The sequence below is a fragment of the Chanodichthys erythropterus genome, chromosome 1 (genome assembly GCF_024489055.1).
Source record: "Chanodichthys erythropterus isolate Z2021 chromosome 1, ASM2448905v1, whole genome shotgun sequence".
Classification (NCBI taxonomy): domain Eukaryota; kingdom Metazoa; phylum Chordata; class Actinopteri; order Cypriniformes; family Xenocyprididae; genus Chanodichthys; species Chanodichthys erythropterus.
Genome location: NC_090221.1, coordinates 20,715,208 through 20,739,373, shown reverse-complemented (window position 1 = coordinate 20,739,373; position 24,166 = coordinate 20,715,208).

The following is a 24,166-nucleotide window of genomic DNA, read 5'->3' as shown; positions in this document are numbered from 1 at the left end:
GGTGTACTTTAATTAGGGACAGATCCATGTGATGTTTGCTGTTCAATGAACACTGAGCTATCTGTGATAAGTTGTAGACATGCTCTGGTTTATGGTATAATCATCCTTAGATGCTTAGAAAGGCTTGATCCTTAAGCTCAGGGATCAAAGAAGCTTGCTTAGCTAGTGCACTCTTCAAATCGATCTCTGCTTGTTTAATACCATGTTACTTGAGGAAAGTTATGCTGAAATTGATTAAAAAAGCAAGAAATAAAAATAGGCCATATGCTGTAGGCAACTGTCCAAAAAATTACAATAATAACAGCTTCTCTTTTTGTCAAGTAGCTTATGTAGGCTCTGACTGCACTAATGCTCCAAATCTAGGTTGCATTTTTACAGGCAGAGGTTGGAGCGAGTTCACATATGCGACAGGGAGTGTCAGAGGACAGGGAGCGAATGTTGCACTCTCACATGACGCCAGGCAGCCAGGGCACCAGGGGCCGGAGAATTGTCATTCGGTGTCTGGGAGGTGTGACTCGTGTGACATTCACGTCCTCCGCAATTATCACTGCTATGATGTGTGAGCATTAATGATGTATGAACGTTCAGCGGGAGGTTGGGGGGAGGCAAGGAGTCTGGAATCTCAAGACCTCGTTATCTGGAGGAAAGTAATAGAGAAGTATACCTAGCCAGCTTTGTTTTGTTTTGTTTGAGAATGCAACATGTTTAGGAGGTTTAAAGTTGACATCAAATCTAAATGATCCCATTTACTTAATGCACATTTCTGGCCTAATGTTATTCCAAAGTAAATGTCTTTGTTATCTTCAAATATACAAAAGCAAATATAATACAATTTGCTTAACCTCTGAATTAGGGATGAGTGATATAAATTATTTTCATTTCGATCTGATACCAAATATTATCAAAGCTAATATTGCTGATGCTAATGCAAATAATTAATGCAATTACTGAGGATAAAACAGGTAGGCTGATTATAGCCATTTAACTTTTCAAAAGCCATTTTTTGATGTTAAATACGCTGCACTTGCTAATTATCAGACCTTTTTTTATTAACAACTGTTATAGAACATGATCAATCATAGAACAGCTTCTATTTTTAGTTCTATTATTAAACTAAATTAGCCATAATGAATGTAACAATTAGTTTGGTTGTTATTTACTGAAATTAAACATTTAAATATTACATTGCTCTCTGTGACTGTGTTCAGCCTTTCTGTTTGAATTCAGAAGAGCATAAGCAGAAATACCTCATCCTTTTGATAAAGTTCTTGATTGATCTGGTAAAGTTCTTGATTGATTCATCCCTACTTCGGAAATATGTACAGAAGGATCTCTTGTCAGATGATGTCACCAAGGCAGCGCAGACTATCGGTACTATCGGCATTATAATGGCCGTCGGTCATCCTGTTCAGAAGACGGGATATTTGGCAGCAGGTAAGTAAACAGGTGAGTAGCAGGTAAGGAGTCTGTTCGTGTGGGAATGACGAGACAAGACAAAGGAGTTCAGGTTGTGATGGTCAGAATTCAGGGGAGAGTGAACGAGTAGGCGGAGCGTGCTGATCTTGTGACGGCTGATAGGTGTCTGGGATGGCTGCGACTCTGTGACACTACCCCCTCCTCCACGTCCGGAGCAGACTGGTAGATGACCTCCTCGTTCGGGAGGAGGAGGTACGGAGAAGACAAGGGATACATGAAATGACGGTGAGATTCTGTAGTGAAGTGGCAAGTTTAGCCTGTATGTGACCTTGTTGATCTGCCTCTGCACAGTGAAGGGGCCTACGTAACACGGACTTGAATTACGGCAAGGCAGGCGGAGACGGATGTCCCGTGTGGAAAGCCATGCCTTCAGGCCTGTTTGGTAAAGAGGGGTTGATGTTCTGTGGGTGTCAGCTTTTATCTTGTCTCCGCACTGCCTGTTGGAGATACATGTGTGCGGAGTCCCACACCCTCTCACTCTGCTTGAACCAATGATTGACAGCTGAAACCTCCAATGGCTCACCAGACCAGGAGAACAAAGGAGGCTGGTACCCGAGGATGCATTGGAATGGGGTGAGTCCGGTGGTAGCCTGCCTGAGGGAGTTCTAGGCATACTCCGGCCAGGGGAGGAGTCATCTCCAGCTGTTTCCAGAGTTTCTGCGGCAGGTTCAGAGCCTGTACTATCTGATCGTCGATGGACCACTGGATGGGACTGATGATCATGGCTGGAGGGAGAATAGGCTCTGGAGAGCTGGATTCAGGATCAGGTTGATGAAGTCGTGATAGGGCATCAGCCCAAACATTCTTATTGCCAGGATGATAGGTGACAGTGAAGTCGAATCTAGCTTGACGTGGGTTAAGGCGTTTAGCTTCACACAGATATGTGAGGTTCCGATGATCCGTGATTACTTCAAAGCAGTGATTTGCTCCTTCCAGCCAATGTTTCCATTCTTCCAAGGCTAGCTTGATGGCCAGGAGCTCACGATTACCGAGAGCTAAGGATAGCTTTTTAGAGAAGGCGGCACATGGATGAAGGCATGGAGGATCACCCTGTCGCTTTGATAGAACCGCTCCGACCCCGGTGGTGGAGGCATCCACCTCGACGACGAAGGGGAGATCAGGATTAGGGTGTACCAGGATTGGAGAGGACTGGAAGGCTTCCTTAATATGGCGAAATGCTTTGATTGCTGATGGGTTACAGGAAAGAGACTTGGGCCAGCCCTTCAGGAGTGCCACAGCATATACTCACTCACTGTCCGGTCTCATCAGTCTCTACATGAGAATGAACTTACCTGACTACTCACCTGTGTTTACCTACCTTCTTCGTCCTCCTCAAGCTACCGGTTTATCTGACTGTATCTCATCTGTGTGCTCATCTTCCTTGTAATACCTTGTAAAGAACTGCTAAAGTACGCTGAAATGTTTGGCTTTGTCTTTATGCTGGCTTTAAAACACAACTTTAGCCAATGGTAAAATATTCACTCTTTTCCAGACGCCAGATAAAATGAATCACAATTAAGCCATTTGAATAGAAAACTTGACCTAACAAGCCTGGATTGCAGCCTCTTTACTGAAACAGACAAGATGTCTGATTATCACTAATTAAAAATGATTAAGCACCTACTTACCTGCGTCGATAACCATTGATTAAGAGGAATGCTGATGCAGGGAAGGTTCTGGAAGAATTCCAAAACACTTTCAAATTTCTACGTTCAAACCAGAGCGGATGCTCATTGACCAAACAACCAATCTTTAAAGTCCTTTGCTTCATTTTCTCCTTCAGAAAGCTCATGGATCCATTTGCTTCCTCAGCTGCTCACAGGTTGCATGCCATTAATTGAAAGCAGAGGGAAGTGTCACAGTAGTCTATTTTAGTGTTTCAGCAAGCTGAAAAAGTAATTTGTCATATTTTATAATGCACTGAGATTGGCAAAACTGCAGCCCTTAGCATAACATTTAAGAGATGTGTAGTTTTTAACTTGGTAAGTTTCAGTTTAAGGCTGAATAGAAGCACTTCATTTATATGCTGAGTGTTTGTGGGCTCTAAATTCAAGCTCAGCTCATGATGACTTTATTTCCCCCCATGATAACGGGTTCATGAGTCAGGCTTGCCTATTTTTAAAGTGATTGTCTACCTAAAAATGAAAATTCTGCTCTCATTTACTCACCCTCGTATTGATCCAAACTAGCATACAGAAAGTCATGTCACAAAAAGGGTCATTCTGAGTAATATCCTGGTTGTTTTTTAAGCTATTCATAATAGTCTTTCCCTTCAGTTTGCTCTTACCTTTTCTGACTGGATCAGAGTCAGTGAGTTGAATTTGAGCACTGGATTAGTGAATGAATCATTCAGACCCCTTTGTGGACCAACTGATTCATTAAAAAAACATGACTCAAAAGAACCTTCTCTGACCAGATCTAAGTCAGTGAGATGAACTTGAGCACTGGATTAGTGAATGAATCATACAGACCCCTTTCTGAATCAACTGGTTAATTAAAAAAAAAAAAAAAAAAAAAAAAAACATTACTCAAGAACTTTTTCCAACCGGACTAAAGTCAGTGAGTTGAACTTGAGCACTTGAGTGGACTTGAGTGAATGAATTAATCAAAAAATATAATGTAAAATAATGCTTTGGTGACCACTTATACATGACTACTATCATTATAACTCACTAAGGAGAGCAAAGGTGGATGTCAAGATTTCCAGTGAGTAATGACTTTTCTCACACAAAGCTGTCATATGAATTCAGAAGACTTAAACTCCTTTAAATGCTCAGTAACTGAAAACAGTTCAATACAACTGAAACTTTAGGCGCTAGTTATAGTTACTCCATTCTGCTTTATCTTCCTATCTTCACCTTTGACACACATTTGAAATATGAATAAATATGAATATTTCATAGATTTGCTTTCTAACTTGCACACTTCTGTGTACTTGCTCTATAAAGTGAATACAGGGCTGTAACAGAAGCTGCTGTCTAACATCAACCTCTGTTCTGAAGGGAATTGTTGTTTTTTGCATTGGGTTAAGAGTCCTTTCAACAACTGTTTCCTCCAGAAGTCATATCCATAATTAATAAAGGTTGGAGGTAAAAGAGCGATAGTATAGTGAGAGAGTCTTGGCTCAAGCATCAAATGTTTGATCATTGCTTCTGATTAATAATAGCCCTGATACATTTCAGCTTGGCACAAATCTATTAATTATGATGTGATGAAGACAGTTCCCTCATGGAAATGTGCAAGGAATGTACTTGTGTCAATTAATTTGTCTTGTCAAATTAAGATTCCTCTCTTGAGGATGTGTTTATGAAAAGCCACAGTGGAAATAGTCTGGGTAGACTAAGAGGTTCATTTTGCTGATCTACAGTATGAGAGTATATAGCCAATGTCTTTGTGATGTGTTCAAGCAGGTGCAGTAACCATGGTAACAGAAACCGGATGATGTGTACAGTGCATTAGAGATGATAGCTCAAGGTGCTGTGATTGTACGACTTATGGCGACACATGTCTGTCTGTCATCAATCTATCATTATATCTATCATTTGATCATTCTATTCGTTCTAGTCACATTACAAAACCAGAATGAACTCGCTTCTGTTCTGTCTGTTGTTCATTATACTGTTCTGCATATTGTTCTGTAATTATTTTTATCTGTCTATTCTATTTTTTTTAAAGTGTTTTTTAAAGTCTATTTTTTTTCTGTCCATCTATATGTTTATCTATATGTCTGTCTGTAGAACCTGATTTCACAACATGTTCCTGGATCATCTTTGTTGAGCCTGGAACAATACTCCAATTAACAAATCAGATTTAAGGGAAAAGTTTAGAGTTTGTCAAGTTTAGGCCTGTAACCAGGGTTAGTTGCTTCTACATAATAAACATAAAATTTGTCAAGAGCATATTTTGAAGGGGCACAAATAATACAGTTAAAATTTTTACTTATAAGTATTATGTACACAGAGGAAAGCCTTACAACTATTTATTATTAGTGCAGCATGAAGACTGTGTAATTATGCTTATTCTCAATGTTTCTCTTTGGTTCAATGAAAAAACTAATTGACCAAAATATTCTTCTTCAAAACCATTTTTTTTTATTTTAATATTTTTGAAGTTGTTTACAACCAAGTCACCAAAATATGATGAATACACATTGAGCAAAACCCAACAAACAACAGTAGATCTATTAGCCTAATTACAGTTCACACATATGCTTATCACAGTGTTAGTTGTAGTTGGTTTGGGTGACTTACTATCCAACAAGCTATGATAAACAAGCTACCAAACAAGCTAGGTAACCAGTGTTAATTTCGTTGACGAATAATTTTCGTCATAATTTTCGTCAACGACATTTTTTCACGGACAAAAACGAGACGATGACTAAATAAAAATGCGTTTTGAATGACTAAAACTATGACTAAAATCTACTCTAATTTTCGTCAACGAATAAAAACGAGACGAAAATGAAAGAGAGGGACGATTTGGGAAGATATCCAGTCAGGACTGCTGTCCTGTGTGGAAGATGCGCACATTTGAATTGTAATGTGCTGATCTAACCGCGGGAAACGCGGCGCTGTTGCGCGCTCTACAGGCTCGTGCAGCAGCACATCTGACTGCTGCGCAATTAATGAATAGCGCACATTTATGCCATCCGATTGCTTATAAGCTAATGTTGATGAATTATGACAATGTTTACTACACGATGTTTATATGGTAGCATGTTTTAGACGGTTGAAAGAATGCATATTTATCTCCCTCATGAGCAGCCTGCTACAGTGCAGACTGCAGACATTTCAGAATAAGAGTCACGGTGTATTTCGGGATGGTTTATAATTATTATTTTTTTCCTGGTCATTATTGTTATTTTGTTTAAACAATAAACTGTATTTAATTTATTTTCTGTTTAATTCATAGTAAACTACTGTATCTTCTGTCACAGGAAGGAAAGACTAAGAACATTATTTGACACATTATTCAATATATTTTACAAGTATTATAGTTATTAAAGTAGTTATTATAGTTAACTAAACCTAAAACCAAAGAAATCTTCATTACTTTAAATAAACATTAACTGAAATAAAAGATAAATATATAAAAATGTAAACTTATAAAAATGTAAACTTAATAGTTTCTAAGCTTTAGCTTAACCTGAGGTATTAAAATAAACAAAAAATAAAAAGTTATAGACATTTAAAAGCAAAAACTAAAAGACATAAACAAAAAATTACTAAAACCTTTAACTAAAATTACAATGAAAGCAGGAAAAACTAAAAATCAAATCTAATAATTTTTTTAAAATGAAATCTATAATAGTAGCCTACCTCAATGATAAGTGTGTCAATCCCTGAAAAGTACTGAATTTTGCTCTTTCACGTGTTTTTGCACTTGAACGATCAAAAATCCGTCCGCTTTGGTGAGCAAAGTACAGTTGGGTGAACATAAACAGTTTGGGGAATATCAGATGTACCTATATCAGTGTATTGGATCTGTGGAAGCATTTTTATTGGAAATGCTTAATGCTTACAATTTAACTAAATTAGATTTTAGTCGACTAATTCTACTGTAGATTTAGTCGACTAAAATCTTATGATATTTAGTCGACTAAAACTAGACTAAAACTAAAACAATTTCCAATGACTAAAATATGACTAAAACTAAATGGCATTTTAGTCAAAAGACTATGACTAAAACTAAATCAAAATTTGCTGTCAAAATTAACACTGTAGGTAACATTATAATCGCTAACAAAGTGGACTCATGGAAAAATACATCAGTTATATTTTTTTTTTTTTTTTTTTTTTTTTGTCATGACTAATTACATTACATCTGTATTAAAGAGAAAATTATCACTTCATCCAGTTTTTAAAGTGAAAAAAAAAAAAAAAAGCCTTGACAGCCTACTTACTGGAGTTCCACAACTACTGTCTGAAGAACTTTGTTCAGACTTGTGTGTGTAGGTGACATGTGAGGGAGGGGGGACTCAAAATTATTCTAAACTTAAAACGCCTGTTTGCGTTTGTATTGTTTTACTACTTACACATTATTTTAAAGGGATAGTTCACCCAAAAATTTAAATTTGATGTTTATCTGCTTACCCCCAGCGCATCCAAGATGTAGGTGACTTTGTTTCTTCAGTAGAACACAAACAATGATTTTTAACTTCAACCGTTCAACCGGATGGGAACTTCTACTATAAGAGTAAATAAAACTTGCATAGACAAGTCCAAAATTAAACCCTGCGGCTCGTGACTGTAAAAAAATATGGACGTAGTGTCCGTGGCGTCACCCATAGAGTTCTGAACAGCAGTTTTGACGCGTAAATGAGGCCGCGGCCATCTTAGCTGCACGTCACCGCACGTCACTCCCGGATAACTGAAAATGGGCAAAGAGGCGGGGAGGTGGTTTGAGCTGATGTGATTGGTTGCTGAAACCACCCCCGCCTAGCTCGACGTGACCATGTTAGCAAGCAAAGGAGCTATCTATCTAGATACTATCTAAATTATTAATAAAGATGAGTTTTATCATCAGAAAATTCTAATATTTATATTTATCAATCTGTGGCACTTGGGTAAAATATAAATGTCCATTGCAAAACAAAAACTGTACTTTTTGTCCATGAAATATTGATATATTATCCATTGTTTCCATAACATTTCTTCTGAATGATCTGCTCTCTGTCATCGTTCTTCAAGAAATAATGCAATCTGAGCAGCGTTTATGTTGTAAAACTGTACACGATCGTATCTAACAAACAAATGAGCCCGTGTCCAAAGTATATTTTTTCAAAATAGTGCAGCAGTTTTAGTTATAATATCCAAGCAGTGCTGTCAGATTTTGATATCCTCCCGCCATTCTCATTGTAGTAAATCTCACAAACAAAACTTTCAGCCAATGTCACGATCCAACAACGTATTCTGATTATCTTCCGCATGCATGCACATCTACACAGACACACATCAGTCTCGAATATTATGCAGCAAGCCATATTTTATAATTGTATAAAATAATCGAGCACAAATACGGCTAAGATGCCAAATTCAGCGGCAGCTGAGGTAACATGATGGCTCACAGACAGCAGCGCAATCTACCTGTCACTCAAGTGACCACGCCCTTAATTATGCAGAAATTTAAGGATTAATATAATTTAAAAGAATGAGTTAGAAAAAAGGCTAACAGTAGGCTATAAACGGACTACAGCACACCATTGTCGCGGATCAACGTCGTCACCACCAAGCGTACTCAAACGTTATTTAGAAAACAACTCTATTTAAAAACATGCTCACTGATTATGATCTGCACTGTGTATGAATACTTATCCACTTTTTCATGAGAAATGCTGTCCAAATGTCCTGTTTGTCATGATGACGTCTAAAGTCCCCGCCAAAGGAAGTAGTCCCTTTTAGCAATTTGTTAGCAACCACCGATTTAAAAAAAAAGTTTAAAAAATCACAAGTGGGTTATAACTGGTGTGTTTTATGTCATAGATCAAAACGTGAAAGTATTTAGAGGCTTTGTTAACCACATACCTTATTTCAGGCGATTTAGCAAAAACCCATTCAAAAAACCCATAGACTTTACGGCGTTGGAACCGGAAGTCCTAAAATGCTAACTCGCTTCCGGGTTTTGCCTACAAAAACGTGTCATCCCTGAGGCACTCTATTCTATCGTTCTGTATTGTGCTATCGTTCTGTTGTTTATCTGTCTTCTATATCTAATCATTCTTCTGAGGTCTTTTGTTTTCTAATATTTCTGCAATAATTGCAAATATATGTAACAATTGTAAATAGCATATTTGTATTGTAAATAATTTTCTTGATGTTCAAGAGGTCAAATGTCTTTAAATACACTGAGAAGGAATGTTGAATTGAAGAAGTTAAATTATGTAGGCCTATTTAGTCATTTGCTTGGTCAATTATAGTGATAATTCTTCTTTACATTAAGCAGTGACTACACCAACAGTGAAAAAGAAAAATATCTGAGCATAATGGAGGCAAACTTACAGAACTCACAGAACAAAGTGTGTGGTTTCTGTGTTTTGCCTTTCTAGTGCTCATGACAATGTGAAAACTCCTCCTAGTGTCACCAAAATCTTTTGGTGCTGTTTTTGCAAAAAACAGGAAAAGCATTTTTTCTTTTTTTAATTTGATGAGGAGCCTGTGTGTAGTACTAATGAAAGACCAGAAATGCCCCTTTATATAACACAACAGAAAACTTTGTCATCTACCTCAAAGAACTGATTTTTCACAGCTCTGTTTGTGAAGTGAAAATGTAGAGCCATTATATTCTAACTTGTGACATTATGGTAAATTCAGTTATGATTATTGTATTCAACATGTTTTAAGAGGATTACAAAAGTCTCTGTGTGTTTGTGTTCGCTTAAGCTTTCTTTGTGCACCTCAGAGTCGACCGCTGAGAAAGAGCCGAGCCGAGTCTCTCTAATGCAAAGCGTAATTACTACAGTGATCCTCTTGCTTACAGCTTGAGGAAAATGGAGGAATGGATAGACAAATGGTGTAATTAGAGGATTAGGAGGTCTTGGGTAATAGGGCAATAGCAGTACCCACAGCTAATTATCCTGTTTCCAATTTCCTGTTTTATTAGTCCTGGTGTGTGTGTATTTGTGTGTGTGTGTGTGTGTACACACACACTATACTATTTTTAGGACAAATAAAACAAGTGCAACACATCCCAGAGCATGAGGTTTGATTGTTTACTGTAATAAACAGCCTATCGGAGGAAAATAATGCTTTCATTTTTGCCGTTGGCATGATGTGCATGGCTGGTAGCATTGCACAGAGAAACACTCATTACTATATAATGTCACAACAATTTGTTTGTACTGTCAGTGTTTTTTCATTTTCTATGTCAACTGCTAAAATATCAGGAAATAATAACTTAGACCTGAGAGTAGAGAGATACTACATGAAGATGACAGCTGATTTTAAAGTAACTATTCAATTGAAATTATTATTTTTTCTTTCTGTATTTCTCCCTCCCTTTAGGACATGTGAAACAATATATATCCAGCCTACTCAATATTGAGCATTGCCCCAAATCACAGTCCTCTCACCTTTTAATTTTTTCCAGTTAACTTTCTCACCTGGAGACAATCCCTTGGAGAGAGAAACCTCATTCTGTCTGTCATATTTACTCTTCTTTCTCTTGTAAGATGAGCTTCACGCCGCCATGGCTCAACTCTGCTGAACCGGAGCCACGCGAGCAGCACTGATGTAGCTTTCCATCACCCGTCACAGCCCGTGTAAAGAAAAAAAAAGACTGAGAGAGAGAGGAAAATTAATTAAATTGTGCGGGGACAAAGGCCCAGGACATAAAGGTCTGCTGTTAGCATTTTTCTAGCCCATTGATTCCTTGTTACAACTGCACATTATGGCTCCCAGATTCCTCATAAATCAATTTGCACCCCTATTGTCCTTTTGAGAGAGCTCTCCCTAACACAGCACACTGCACTGCGGAGGTGACCATAATCTATTGTTTGAGTTTAAGAACTCTCAGCCGGCACAAGACCCCCGAGCCTCCAGAGACCGGCTAAATGAATCGCCGGGCCAGGAGATTTTTCCAAGTTTGGTCAGCTTGCTCTGACACGTGGGAAGACAACAGCAGATCTCCAGGAATCCGAACATATGGGAGCTGTATATTCCGCTCTACCTACCTTGACCCACATATCAGCGAGTGCATTGTCCGTATTCGCTTGTTTATCTGATGCTTTGTTCTGCGCCAGATGTGCCCGCTGCGTAACTGGGGAAAAGAATTCAAATTAGAGTGCGAGTGAATGTTCAGGTAACTAAATGTCCGCTATTATGTGTTAGATCTCTATATCTGGAAGGAATAAAGTAACTTCAGCTTTGTTCCAAAACAGATTATATTGACCAAAACAGGAGCCCCACAAGGCGCAGTTTTTTTTGTTTACAGACTTTAGGCACACTCAGACATCTTGTCGTCTACAAAAGTTTTCTGATGATACTGCCCTTCTGGGTCTAATAAATCAAAGTAATGATTTGGTCTAAAGAAGAGAGGTTGAGTTATTTGTTACATGGTGTAATGAAAATTGTGGAGAAGATCAAGGAGTTGATCATTGATTTTAGAAGAAATAACGAAGAGATATTACCAGTGACAATTAAAGGTCAGAAAATAGAGATTGTTCAGTCTTACAAATATCTTTGTGTCCATTTGGACAATAAACTAAATTGGAAGAAGAATAGTGAGGCTGTTTTTAAGGAGGCACAATCAAGATTATTCTTTTTGAGGAAGTTGAGTTCCATTGGCATTAGTAGGAAGCTTCTTTGTCTTCTGTCAGGGAATCCTGTTCAGTGTTTTGTTGCTGGGGATGTATCACTGTAGATGATAAAAATAGGATTAATTAATTGATTAGATAGGCTGGTTCGGTTATTGGCCTTATTCACTCAAGGTCCTTGTGGAAAGGAGAACAATGGCAAAATTAAAAATAATCCTGACTTCTGAAGGTCATCCACTATATGGTATTTTTAGTGGTCTTAAAAGTTCATTTAGTGGAAGATTAGAGATTCAGGAGAGATTGTTTTTTTTGTGTTGTTTGTAATGTGCAATGGTGGCAAATGAGTTTCACCTCACAGGGATTAATAAAGTTTATAATCTAATTAATCTAATCTAATCACTGCATTGTCTACTTCCTACAAAACTTAAATAAAACTGGATTTTATTCAAATATTTACAGTACATTTTCTTTCTCTTCATGTCTGCATTTCACATCTGCTTTAGCTTTTGTGCTAGCTTCGTTTATACTTTTAAATTGGCATTGTGTACTACGGATATTGTCAGATCTTTTGTTTGTGAAGTTCCTCATTGTAAGTTGCTTTGCATAAAAGCATCTGTTAGATGAGTAAATGTTAATGCTAAAAGTGACTGTTAAAATGTTGTTAATGTTAAAAGATGTTAATGATAAAAGAAACGCTCTACATAGGCAGCAACTTCAAAAGTGCATGTGAGACTTGATGCTTTTTGGTACTGAATTATTATTTATTTATTTTTTTTTCAATTTCCTTGTCTGCTATCTTGTATATGTTCACTGAGCTAGGCATTATTTTAGCATTATTTATTTATAGCCTATACTTTTATAGTATGTATTAATATTTTGAATTAGCTTTTATTTTTTTATATTTTCAATTTAAATTTTTGTTTTAGTTATACGTAATTTTTTAAAGGGTCATGAGACCCCAAAAAACTTTTTTTGAGATGTAAACAGATATGTATAGGCTGAACATCATTGAAAACACTAAAGGTATTCATTAATGTTATTCATAAGTGAAAAATAGAATAGGTTTGAAAATGTAACGACTGGAGACTCAGGCAGGAGATCCAAGTGCAGCATTTATTAAAAGGTGAGCGTGGTCGTACAGGCAGGTTCAAAACAGGAACAAACAGGAACAGTGAGGAACAGGCAGAGTCGTAGTCAAGGGACAGGCAAAGATCAGGGCAGGCAGCAACGGGTCAATTAACAGGAAACAGGAAACAGGCAGTAACGGCAACAAACAGGCAGACAGGAATAATAATGCTCGGAAATGACACACTGGGTAATCAAGACTTCGACCTCAGGTGGTGTGTGTGTGTGAGTCCTTTATAGTCCAGGTAATGCGTATCAGCTGGGTGTGGTGATTAGTGTGGCGTGTGCATGACTGTATGTGGCAACAGGTGATTGGTGGAGTGAGTGCATGTGATTGACAGGGAGGATTATGGGAAATGAAGTCCGGAGTGAACAGGAACAGACTGTGATCGTGACAGAAAAGCTGAGTCGGAGCAACGTCACAAAATCTGACGTAATCGTGTACTCTCGGCCCAAGTATGGGCATGGTTGAATACGCTGACGTAGACTGTTTTGAGCGATTCTCGACATATATTCATGACATAAAGCTCATTCAATCCAATCACTGCGCTGTAGTATGCATAAGATTATAATTGTGTATTATCATTCAGAGACATATCGTTGGTGTTCCACAGTGCTACAACACAATGTGTTTTCCTGAGACGCGTCCAGAGCAGAGGTTTGTGTGCATGTGGATTGTTTTGCTGTAATCTACCAGCACAAATGGAAAATATGTTCACGTGAGATCGCATTACAGCAGAGAATTCAAATGTCACAAAAGTGCGGCTTATTCACCTCTGCCTGCTCTAACTGCGTTCAAACACGCGAGCCGTATATGTTTCCGTCAGCACAGCAGCACGTGTGGTGTTTTTATTTTGCCTGCGATGCGATCAGAGCTGGAGTTTGAATACGAAAACATGACAAATACAACTGTTATGATAGACGCGGAGCGCGCATATGATCGGTTTCAGCGCAGAGCTTCACGTTGTGTTTAACAACACTAGCCACGTGGCTCCTAGCTCATACAGAATAAAGTATCAGTGTTTAAAGTTTTTATTTCACACATTCTCCTGCACTAAACATTAACCAGTACAGTGTAGTTATGCACACATACTTCATCAAGTCTTCTTCAAATGAATTATATGTGCAAACTGGACAATGATACAGTGGTGTAGCCTATCTGAACGTGACAACACAATTATTCTAACAGACAAAATACTGATTTTGAGCGCAGTGCTCATAAACGTAATCAAAGTAACCTATTATTAGCCCTATTAAATATTCTTTAGCATTTCTCCCTTGTGCTTGGGAGTTTGTTGTCATTTTCTCCGTGCTCATATATTAATATTCATTATTCTGTATAATGAGTGTGTTCTATGTCTGTGCTTCATTGGTTGTTCTCTCCCCTCTTCTCCCCTCTACACTCCCACTTTTCCAGAGTTTTTGCAGCTCAGAGATGTGAATGACCAGGCTAAAACAGGGGGGGTTTCATGACCCATTAAGTGCCATTGTCATTTTTGTTATTTAAAAAAAATATATATATTATATAAAAAATAATATTAAGTTTTTCATCTAACATTTATATTTTATTTTATTTTAATTCAGATTTTTCTCAATTAAGAAAACTATTTTGTTTTAGTTAACAGTAATAACACTGGCTATATGTACTGCTTTCTAAATTTGTCTTTTCCATGAAGGATACATGTGATACTACCTTTGAAATTGGCCTAAACAAGGTATTGGACTGCTTTAGAGTCAGACGTGTCAGAAATGCTGTCTAGGCAGCTTACAGCTTACTTAGATGTTGCTTGTTGCATTGTAATCACATCTTTGCCTTCTCTTACTTTACAGCTGAAGGGATTTTCCCCTTTATGTAAATTTCTTCTGCTGTGATTTTTAAGTAACCATGTGACTGATGGAATAGGCCCTGTTAAAAGAAATCATCCACAGCTTCCACAACTCCTTTCTCTCTTCACTCTGTTCATCACCATCATCGTTTGATAACCAGCACAATCAGCATTTGACTTTGAACATCCCTGACACTGAATGGCCTGACGTTCTCTATGAAAAGGACAACTTAATCAAGTGTTTTTACTTCCGCTGTGCTGCTGGCTACATTTAACTCGCCTATAATGGTCTTTTAGCAGTCAGGGCTAGTTCACCAAGATCCTTTAGTTGAACATTTTCTGCTATGCAGTATCTTTTGAACTTTTGAAAAAAAAAAAAAATTAAAAAATAAATAAATAAATAAATGAATATGGAAATATAAGGGTATTTTTTATTTTTGGGGGTAAATCAGACTTTCAGAAATACACAAGCTGAGGCACCTAAACTTAATTATACCTTGATTTTATTACACAATGTCAAGAAAATGGTATCAGCTGAAACCAAAGTAGTGACAGTGGCATTATGTAAAATTCACCCCAACTGTAACTTATGATGTGAGGAGGAAAAAAAAAATCCTGAACTAATATGATTTCCATATTTAACGCTGGCATGAAATGAGAGTTGTAATAGTTTTTTCTTTTCTATTGTAATGGATATCTGAATTAAACGGCTTCTTGAACAAAAAAAAAGATGTAGGGCGGGCCTTGATTTTGTCCATGGGGAATTGATTGAATGGTTGTGGTTTGCTATTGGTCAGTCTCATGTGAGTGACAGGTTGTCCCGCCCTCAAGCCAGTAAACCCGTCATCAGAGAATAGATGTTGCTGCAAGACGGAGTGTAAGATATTTTTATTTAAAAAAAAAGTGCACATAAATCATTAATAAATATGACAATATTTCATAAAAAAAAAAAAAAAAATGTACATTTTGATGAGCCTCGACTGCCTTCCTGAATTCCTGATCCAGAGGAATGTAATTTGTGCTTGTGCACAGCTGCATGTGCTGTCCCCGAATCACAGAGCGTCAACAAAAGGTCAGCATCTCTCAGGAGCAGGTCATTTGCAGATCGTGTTCGAAGTGCAACGAATTGACTGAGAGAGACAGAGAGAGAAATAGAGAAAAGACACAATTATCTCACAAGTGTTATTGAGCTCTGTCTGTAAGAGCTGGATTTTAGGGGATCTGAATTATGCAAGCACTTTGCTTGAAAAATGTGAAATTATTTCACCTTTTTTCCCTTCATTCTCAAAACTGAAGTAGGTAATTGGTGCAAAGCGTCTGAAGATGAACTTGCTTTTTTATGTATAGCAGCAAACCTATTAATCAGAGATTGAGCAGTGAGGTTGAGTCAGTTTAAGGATGTTTCTTCAACTTTTGGACCTGTTGTGACCCTAAGATACTTTCACATTCTCACTAGTTTATTGAATGTGCCTACTTGCAATGTCCAACAATGTACAAACAGGAATCAGAAGGTATTCTGATTTTTTTTTCTTTTTTCTAAAACCGGTGAATTTCATTTTTTTTTTTTTTACCACATCTCAAATTGTGCACTGTTTTTGGATCAAAACACCAACATCTTGCTTGGGCTAGCATTTTATAGCTACACTGTAAACCCAGATTTTGATTCAACTCAAAGAGATTGAGTACATATTACTTAAATGTGTCTAATTTATTGACATCACTTGTTAATTCTGATTAAGCTGAACTTTTTCTTGTCCTTTCTTATTGTAATTGAGTTTTTAAGTCCAATTAGTAGTGTCTACTCAAACTAACTGAGTTTGTATTACTTAAACCTGTAATTTCTTTACATTAATTATGAATTCTAAGTGAACTGTACTTTTTAATGGCCTATCTTATTTTAATTATGTGTTTGAGCTAAAACAACTTCATATCATCAAGTTTTGCCTGTCCAACGGTAAGTTTAGAGGGGCAAAAACAAAATACGAAATCACGATTTTTTCCAGATGGAGTCACTGGTAAGTTCGTGATTTATTTCTTACTTCTTAATTCATATAAAAGTTTTGCAAGTTGATAGTGTGCGGGATTTTCCTGTTTTCATATTTTGACTCTACCAGTCTTTTTTCCTTACGCACCTATCTATGACCTACAGGTGTGTGACGCTAATTGATCATTTATTTTATACCCATAAAAATAATTTGTAGGCTAACTGCCAGATAATGATCACCTGGTTTTTCCCATCATGGCTGTTGTAAGGCGTGTTATCTTATCTTAAAAGCTAATAACATTTATTGATTAGCTTATAAAGCCCACATTTAACATTACTGAGAAAAGCTCAGTGATCCATCAGATCCTGTAGGTCGGTTAGTACAGTTTACTGCTGAACAACTTATTTTGTTTGTGTGAAATAACACAGAAATCGAAAATTAATAGTTAGTTATATATCTTCAATCTCCCCTCGAAGCTCCGACAGTTCTCAGAGAAGCTGTCAATCATAACGACACGCCCCGTTTCTAAAGCATCAAATTGCTAGCTAAAATCAAACTTAGCACAAAAACAAACAATTGCACATATATCAGCGTGATAACAACTACTTTAAAGGTGCCATTGAATTGAAAATTGAATTTACCTCAGCATAGTTAAAAAACAAGAGTTCAGTACATGGAAATGACATACAGTGAGTCTCAAACACCATTGTTTCCTCCTTCTTATATAAATCTCATTTGTTTAAAAGACCTCAGAAGAACAGGCGAATCTCAACATAACACCGAATGTGATGCAACAGTCAGGTGTTATGGTACAGAGACACAGAGGCAGAGATAATAGCAATCCAGGTAAGTTTATTTAACCACAAGCAGAGCACTGGTTGATGGTGAGCAGATAATGGGAAGATGAGAGATGAAGAGAATATAATACTGTCCTGATTTTGTCTTGTACATGCAACTGGTGGAAGGAGCTGGCGGAGACACTCACACACACAAGCAGGTAGGTACACACGAGGAGCAGGAGACAAGGGAGCAGGAGGAGACGTCTGGAGCAGGTAGATATGGCGTTGGGAGTCCTTAAGGTAAGCATAGATATGAGGTATAGCAAACGAGGCCGGACAGTGAGTGTGTGTGAGTGTGGTGTCTTTGTACTAGTGCTGATTGCGGTGCTGATGAGTGGCAGGTGGCGGTGATCAGTACGCTGGTGATTGAGTGCGTGGGTAAGGGAGTGAGGTGGAACCTGACGTGTCTGTGACAGTACCCCCACTCCCACGGCCCGCTCCTGAGGGCCGCGGACCCCGACGTCGTGGTGGTCTTCCTCTCGGGCGTGGGGCAGGTCTGTCTGGGTGATTGGCGTGGAAGTTCTGTAACAGGATAGGATCAAGGATATCATTCTTGGGGACCCATGAGCGTTCTTCGGGGCCATAGCCTTCCCAGTCAATGAGGTATTCGAGCTGACCACCACGGCGCCGGGAGTCCAGGATTTCATGAACCACGTAAGCTGTGCCGTCCTCCAGGATGAGTGGAAGGGGGGGCTCGGCGGCTGCCACGTCAGGTTCTGTGGAGGGAACAACAGAAGGGTGGTGAGGCTTAAGCAGTGACACATGGAATGTAGGGTGGATTCTACTATACTGTGCTGGGAGTTGGAGACGGTAGGTGACGGGGTTGATCTGCCGGATGATGGTGAACGGGCCAATGAAGCGGGGACTCAGCTTCTTGCAGGGCAGACGCATCCTGATGTCCCTGGTGGACAGCCAGACCTTCTGCCCCGGTTGGTACACTGGAGCTTCGGAGCGCCGAAGGTCGGCTGTCATTTTGCGTCTGCGCAGGGCTCTCTGCAGTTGGTGATGAGCTGAGTCCCAAACCCTCTCGCTCTCCCGGAACCAGTAGTCGACTGCGGGGACATTGGAAGGTTCCCCATCCCAGGGGAACAGTGGGGGTTGGTAGCCGAGTACGCACTGGAAGGGTGTCAGTCCAGTTGTGGCTTGTCGGAGGGAGTTCTGTGCGTACTCGGCCCAACCCAGGTACTGGTTCCAGGAGTTCTGGTGGCCGTGACAGAAGGTACGCAGGAAGCGGCCTATCTCCTGGATCTTGCGTTCCGTCTGCCCGTTCGACTGAGGATGGTATCCTGATGACAGGCTGACGGTCACACCCAGGAGCGAGAAGAAGGCTTTCCAGACGTGGGAGATGAATTGGGGTCCTCTGTCGGAGACTATATCTTCAGGTATTCCATAATGACGAAAGACGTGATTAAACATTAACTCAGCAGTTGCCATAGCGGTAGGTAGACCCTCCAGGGGTATCAGACGGCAGGACTTCGAGAAGCGGTCTACCACAACCAGGATGCATGTGTTACCGTCAGACTCAGGGAGATCTGTGACGAAGTCCACTCCCAGGTGTGACCAGGGTCTCTCAGGAACGGGCAGAGGTAGGAGCTTGCCGGTGGGAAGATGGCGTTGGCTCTTGGAGATGGCGCACTCCCTGCAGCCCTGCACGTACCTTCTGACATCGTTGGCCATGTTGGGCCACCAGAAGCATTGTTTGAGCAACGAGAGGGTCTCATTGACCCCCGGGTGACCAGTGCCAGGTGAAAAGTGGGTATTGTGCAGGAGTGGAGTGCGACGTGCCCGTGTGACGTATTACAAGCCTTGGGGGCAACCCGGCGGAGTGCGTGTGGAGGTATTGGAGGAGGGAATGGTTTCTTCGGACCACTGGATGGGGTTCACGAAGATGGACTCCGGCAGGATTGTTTCAGGATCTTCAGGCTTTTCATCAGGAGAATGGAGGCGAGACATGGCGTCGGCTTTGGTATTTTTTGAACCAGGACGGTAGGAGATAGAGAAATTAAACCTTGAGAAAAACATGGCCCAGCGAGCTTGGCGCGGGTTGAGTCTCTTGGCAGCCTTCAGATATTCAAGGTTCTTATGATCAGTGAGGACTTGGAAAGGATGAGTAGCCCCCTCCAACCAATGCCTCCACTCCTCGAGGGCAAGCTTGACGGCCAGGAGTTCGCGGTCACCGATGTCGTAGTTGACCTCCGCCGGGTTGAGCTTGCGGGAGAAGAAGGCGCATGGATGGAGCCTACTTGGTGTCCCCTGCTGCTGCGAGAGGACCGCTCCCACTCCGGTGGTGGAGGCGTCCACTTCCACAATGAATGGGAGCTCAGGATTGGGGTGGACGAGGAGGGGAGCGGTGGTGAAGGCTCTTTTCAGGGTCTCGAAGGCGTTGGTGGCTTGTTGGGACCAGGACAGAGACTTGGGCTGATTACGGAGTAGGTTGGTTAATGGACTGACGATGGTGCTGTAGTTCTTGATAAACCAGCGGTAGAAGTTGGAGAAACCTAGGGAGCGTTGGAGACGAGGTGAAGCGGGTAGCGGAATTTGACTGTTATCTTGTTGAGGGCTCGGTAATCAATGCAGGGCCTCAAGCCTCCGTCCTTCTTAGCCACAAAAAAGAAGCTTGAAGCAGCAGGGGAAGTAGAAGGGCGGATGTAACCTTGGTTGAGGGCCTCTTTGATGTATTCCTCCATGGCCTTCTCCTCCGGTATTGACAGGGGGTAGATACGTCCCCTGGGCACTGGTTCACCCGGTAGCAGATCGATGGCACAGTCCCATGGCCGGTGTGGAGGAAGCTTGGAGGCGCGTTGCGGGCAGAAAACGTCACTGAAGGGGGCGTAGTCCGGGGGAACATCCACGGAGCGTTTCTCGACGGGGCTTTCAATAGAGGTTGCGTTCATGGAGAGAGATTCGGAGAGTGGAGACCTTGGAACAGGAAGCGTTGGGAAGCAGTCTGGAAAACAGTGGTCGCCCCACTTCAGGACTTCGCCCGTGCGCCAAGAGATGTTGGGGTTATGTTGTTCGAGCCACGGGCGCCCTAGAACCACGTCAGCGGTGGATTCCTCCAGAACCAGCAGGTGAATCTTCTCGGAATGTAGAACACCCACGCAGAGTTGAAGTGGTCCCACACAATGACGGATGTGCTTACGGCTCAGGGGTTTGCCCGTGATGGAGTGGATTTGATAGTTAACCGGAGACGGGGAGATCTTGAGCTTGAGTTGTCGACAGAGGGCGCCTGAGATGAAATTTCCTGCTGATCCTGAGTCGAGGAGCGCCACCACTGGAACAGAGGTATTTGCAGCAGTAAGGATTACAATAGTTGTGAGTGGTTTCATTTTATGAATGGAAGGGAAAATCGCACTCACCATGGGCCGAGGAGGACGGGTTGGGCATGTGGAGAGAACATGCCCCGGAGATCCACAATATAAACATAAGTTTAGAGTTAATCTTCTTTGTCTTTCATTGGAGGTTAGACGTGAGTGGTCAATTTGCATGGGCTCGGTGGCTGGTTCTGGGGAGCTGACGGGTTCTGACCGGCGGAGGAGGTTGAGTTGGGCATGTGGAGAGAACTTGCCCTGGAGATCCACAATATAAACACAAGTTTAGAGTTAATCTTCTTTGTCTTTCATTGGAGGTTAGACGTGAGTGGTCAATTTGCATGGGCTCGGTGGCTGGTTCTGGGGAGCTGACGGGTTCTGACTGGCGGAGGAGGTTGATGGTAGATGACTGGCCCTGGTGCTCGAGGAGACACGACTGCATACGAGAACCCACGCGGATGGCGAGTTGGATGAAGCGTTCAAGTCCCATTGAGTCCTCGTATGCAGCGAGATGCAGCCGCACGTTGGGTTCCAATCCTTGACGGAATGATGTGATGAGGGCTTGTTCATTCCATCCGCTGGTGGCGGCTAGCGTTCGGAACTGCAAGGCATAATCATTTACAGAGAGATTCCTTTGCTTTAGATTATAGAGTTTCTCACCAGTAGAAGAATCCTTCAGAGGTTTTCCAAAGACCTCGCGGAAGTGAGAGACGAACGCCGAATATGACTGGACGACAGGTCCTTTCTGAGTCCATAGGGAATCGGCCCATTGCAGGGCCTTACCTTGCAGTTGCGAAATGATGAACGCTATTTTTGAAGTGTCGGTAGTCTAGAGGTGCGGCTGCATCTCCGGGACCAGTTCGCATTGAAGAAGGAATCCGCTGCATTCCTCCGCCGATCCAGAGTAGGGCGCCGGTTTGGCCATGGGACTGGCGGTGAATGCAGACATCGGGATCATTAATATGTTTGCCCCCAATATTTGCATATGTCAGCCCATGATCGAGGCATTACACAAGGGCAGAACGTCTGGATCTGTGCACAGCTGAATCATCAGACTAGGTAAGCAAGCAAGGACAATAGCGAAAAATGGCAGATGGTGCAATAATAACTGACATGATATTTTTATTGATATTTGTAAATTGTCTTTCTAAATGTTTCGTTAGCATGTTGCTAATGTACTGTTAAATGTGGTTAAAGTTACCATCGTTTATTACTGTATTCACGGAGACAAGAGCCGTCGCTATTTTCATTATTAAACACTTGCAGTCTGTATAATTCATAAACACAACTTCATTCTTTATAAATCTCTCCAACAGTGTGTAATGTTAGCTTTAGCCATGGAGCACTATCATACTCATTCAGAATCAAATCAAAACATTCAAATAAATACAATACTTACGCGATTAGACATGTTGCATGACGAACACTTTGTAAAGATCCATTTTGAGGGTTATATTAGCTGTGTGAACTTTGTTTATGCAGTGATAGAGTCGAGAGCTCGGGAGGGGGTGGAGAGCGCGAGCAATTAAAGGGGCCGCAGCCTGAATCTGCGCATTTCTAATTATGCCTCAAAATAGGCAGTTAAAAAAATTTATTTAAAAACATCTATGGGGTATTTTGAGCTGCAACTTCACTGACACATTCAGGGGACACCTTAGACTTATATTACATCTTGTAAAAAAATATTCGATGGCACTTTTAAATGACCAAAACAATATTTCGGAAAATTTTATCGGAAGTGTAATTTATTTTTTTATTTCGAATCAAGTCCCATTCGTTTGCATGGAGAGTGCAGGGTTTATGACTTGAATTCCATCCAGCCACCAGGGGGCGATCAAAGAGCCCGCAGCTTCACTTTTCAGGACGTATGAGGCACATCCGCTCCCTACCCTAAGACAATAATTACAATTAATATTAGCAGTTGTATTGCATTTTTGCTGAAAAAAGTAAGATTAATATATACCTACTTCTACAAAGTCAGAATGTCCAGCGGACGTGTTGGCTTTAGGTCAAACTGACAAAATGAGCACTGAAAATCTGAACCATGTCATGTGACCCACATACTTCAAACAGACTCACTAATGAGATTTAGAAAAAAAATAATGATGCCTACAATTTTCCAAAACAGATTTAGTCATATAACAAAAATGAAGTTGAAATTTGTTAACGTGCAGAAAAAAAATCAAGCCATGGCACACAAATCCACCTGCAGTTGAAGAAACAGTCATTATCTGATAATTTATCAGCTGTGTTGAGAAGTAAAACTCGAAGATCTCTGACTTTGTGTTACTGTTCATTGCGTAGATGAAAAATTAGGGAACATTGTGCTGGTTTAGACAGTTTTCTGTGTGTAGACCCTGGGGAGCGCTCTCCAGCTGGCAGGGAAGCAGTTGATGTGTTCATATGTGACGGTGAGGTTACAGAAAAGGCTCACCTTCTCTCTCTCTTTTTCTCAACTGCCTCCTTTAGCACATCATCAGCACAACTCTGTGTGCTACTGTTCTATAAAAATGGAAGACATGAGTGTTCCTGTGTATCTCCCATCATTACCCAGTTTAGATTCTGGCTAAGCATGTTCTGTTCAGCTTCATCATCACCATTATTCCCGAAAGCGGCAGTGAGCTCACCTGTTACCGCCCAGCCATTCGTGCACACTGAAAAGTGTCATGGAGAGAGAATTTCAATCGAGGACACGGTGGGGTGTCAGGCTAATTTAAACAGTAGGGGTGTTTAAAACCAGGGATGGGAAAGGACACGAGGTTAACTCAGTAATATGCAGCTGATATTAAGTGAGTCGCACCTCCCTCGCTTATGGTTCCTCGTCTTTGGCTTTTGTAAGGACCTCTCGTTTTTTTATTCCCTGCACAATTTGGGGGACATCATCCTTGTCTTGAGGCCCCTCACAATGTGCTCGCTGTCTGCCGCAGCGGCCGTGAGATCAGGAGCCAAGGGCAGCGCCGGTCGCAGAGGCCCCCCTCCCGTCAGCGGTAATGTATTCAGGGCAGAACTTCACGCCTTTCAGGTGCCCAGCATCGTGCCTCGTCAGCACTCTGTAATCAAATCCAATCTGTTATTAAAAGATGCTCTTGACATTTGGCTCCATCAAAAGAAAAACAAAAACTTTGTGTAATGCGATTGGAGAGGAAGCGAAGTCCCAGATGACCGTGGTCTGTGGCGAGGCGATGTGAATATTGCATCTTCAGCGTTCGCTCGCCATAGTCTGTTTTGCCACGAGTTTACGACCGGCCTCTTTTGTGCTGGTGCAGAATTGCTTGTTTGTTCTTCAATACGATTTGAATGGCTTCTATTAAAATGAGAGTAGCACTGTGAGACCAAGATCGAAAACATATTTTCT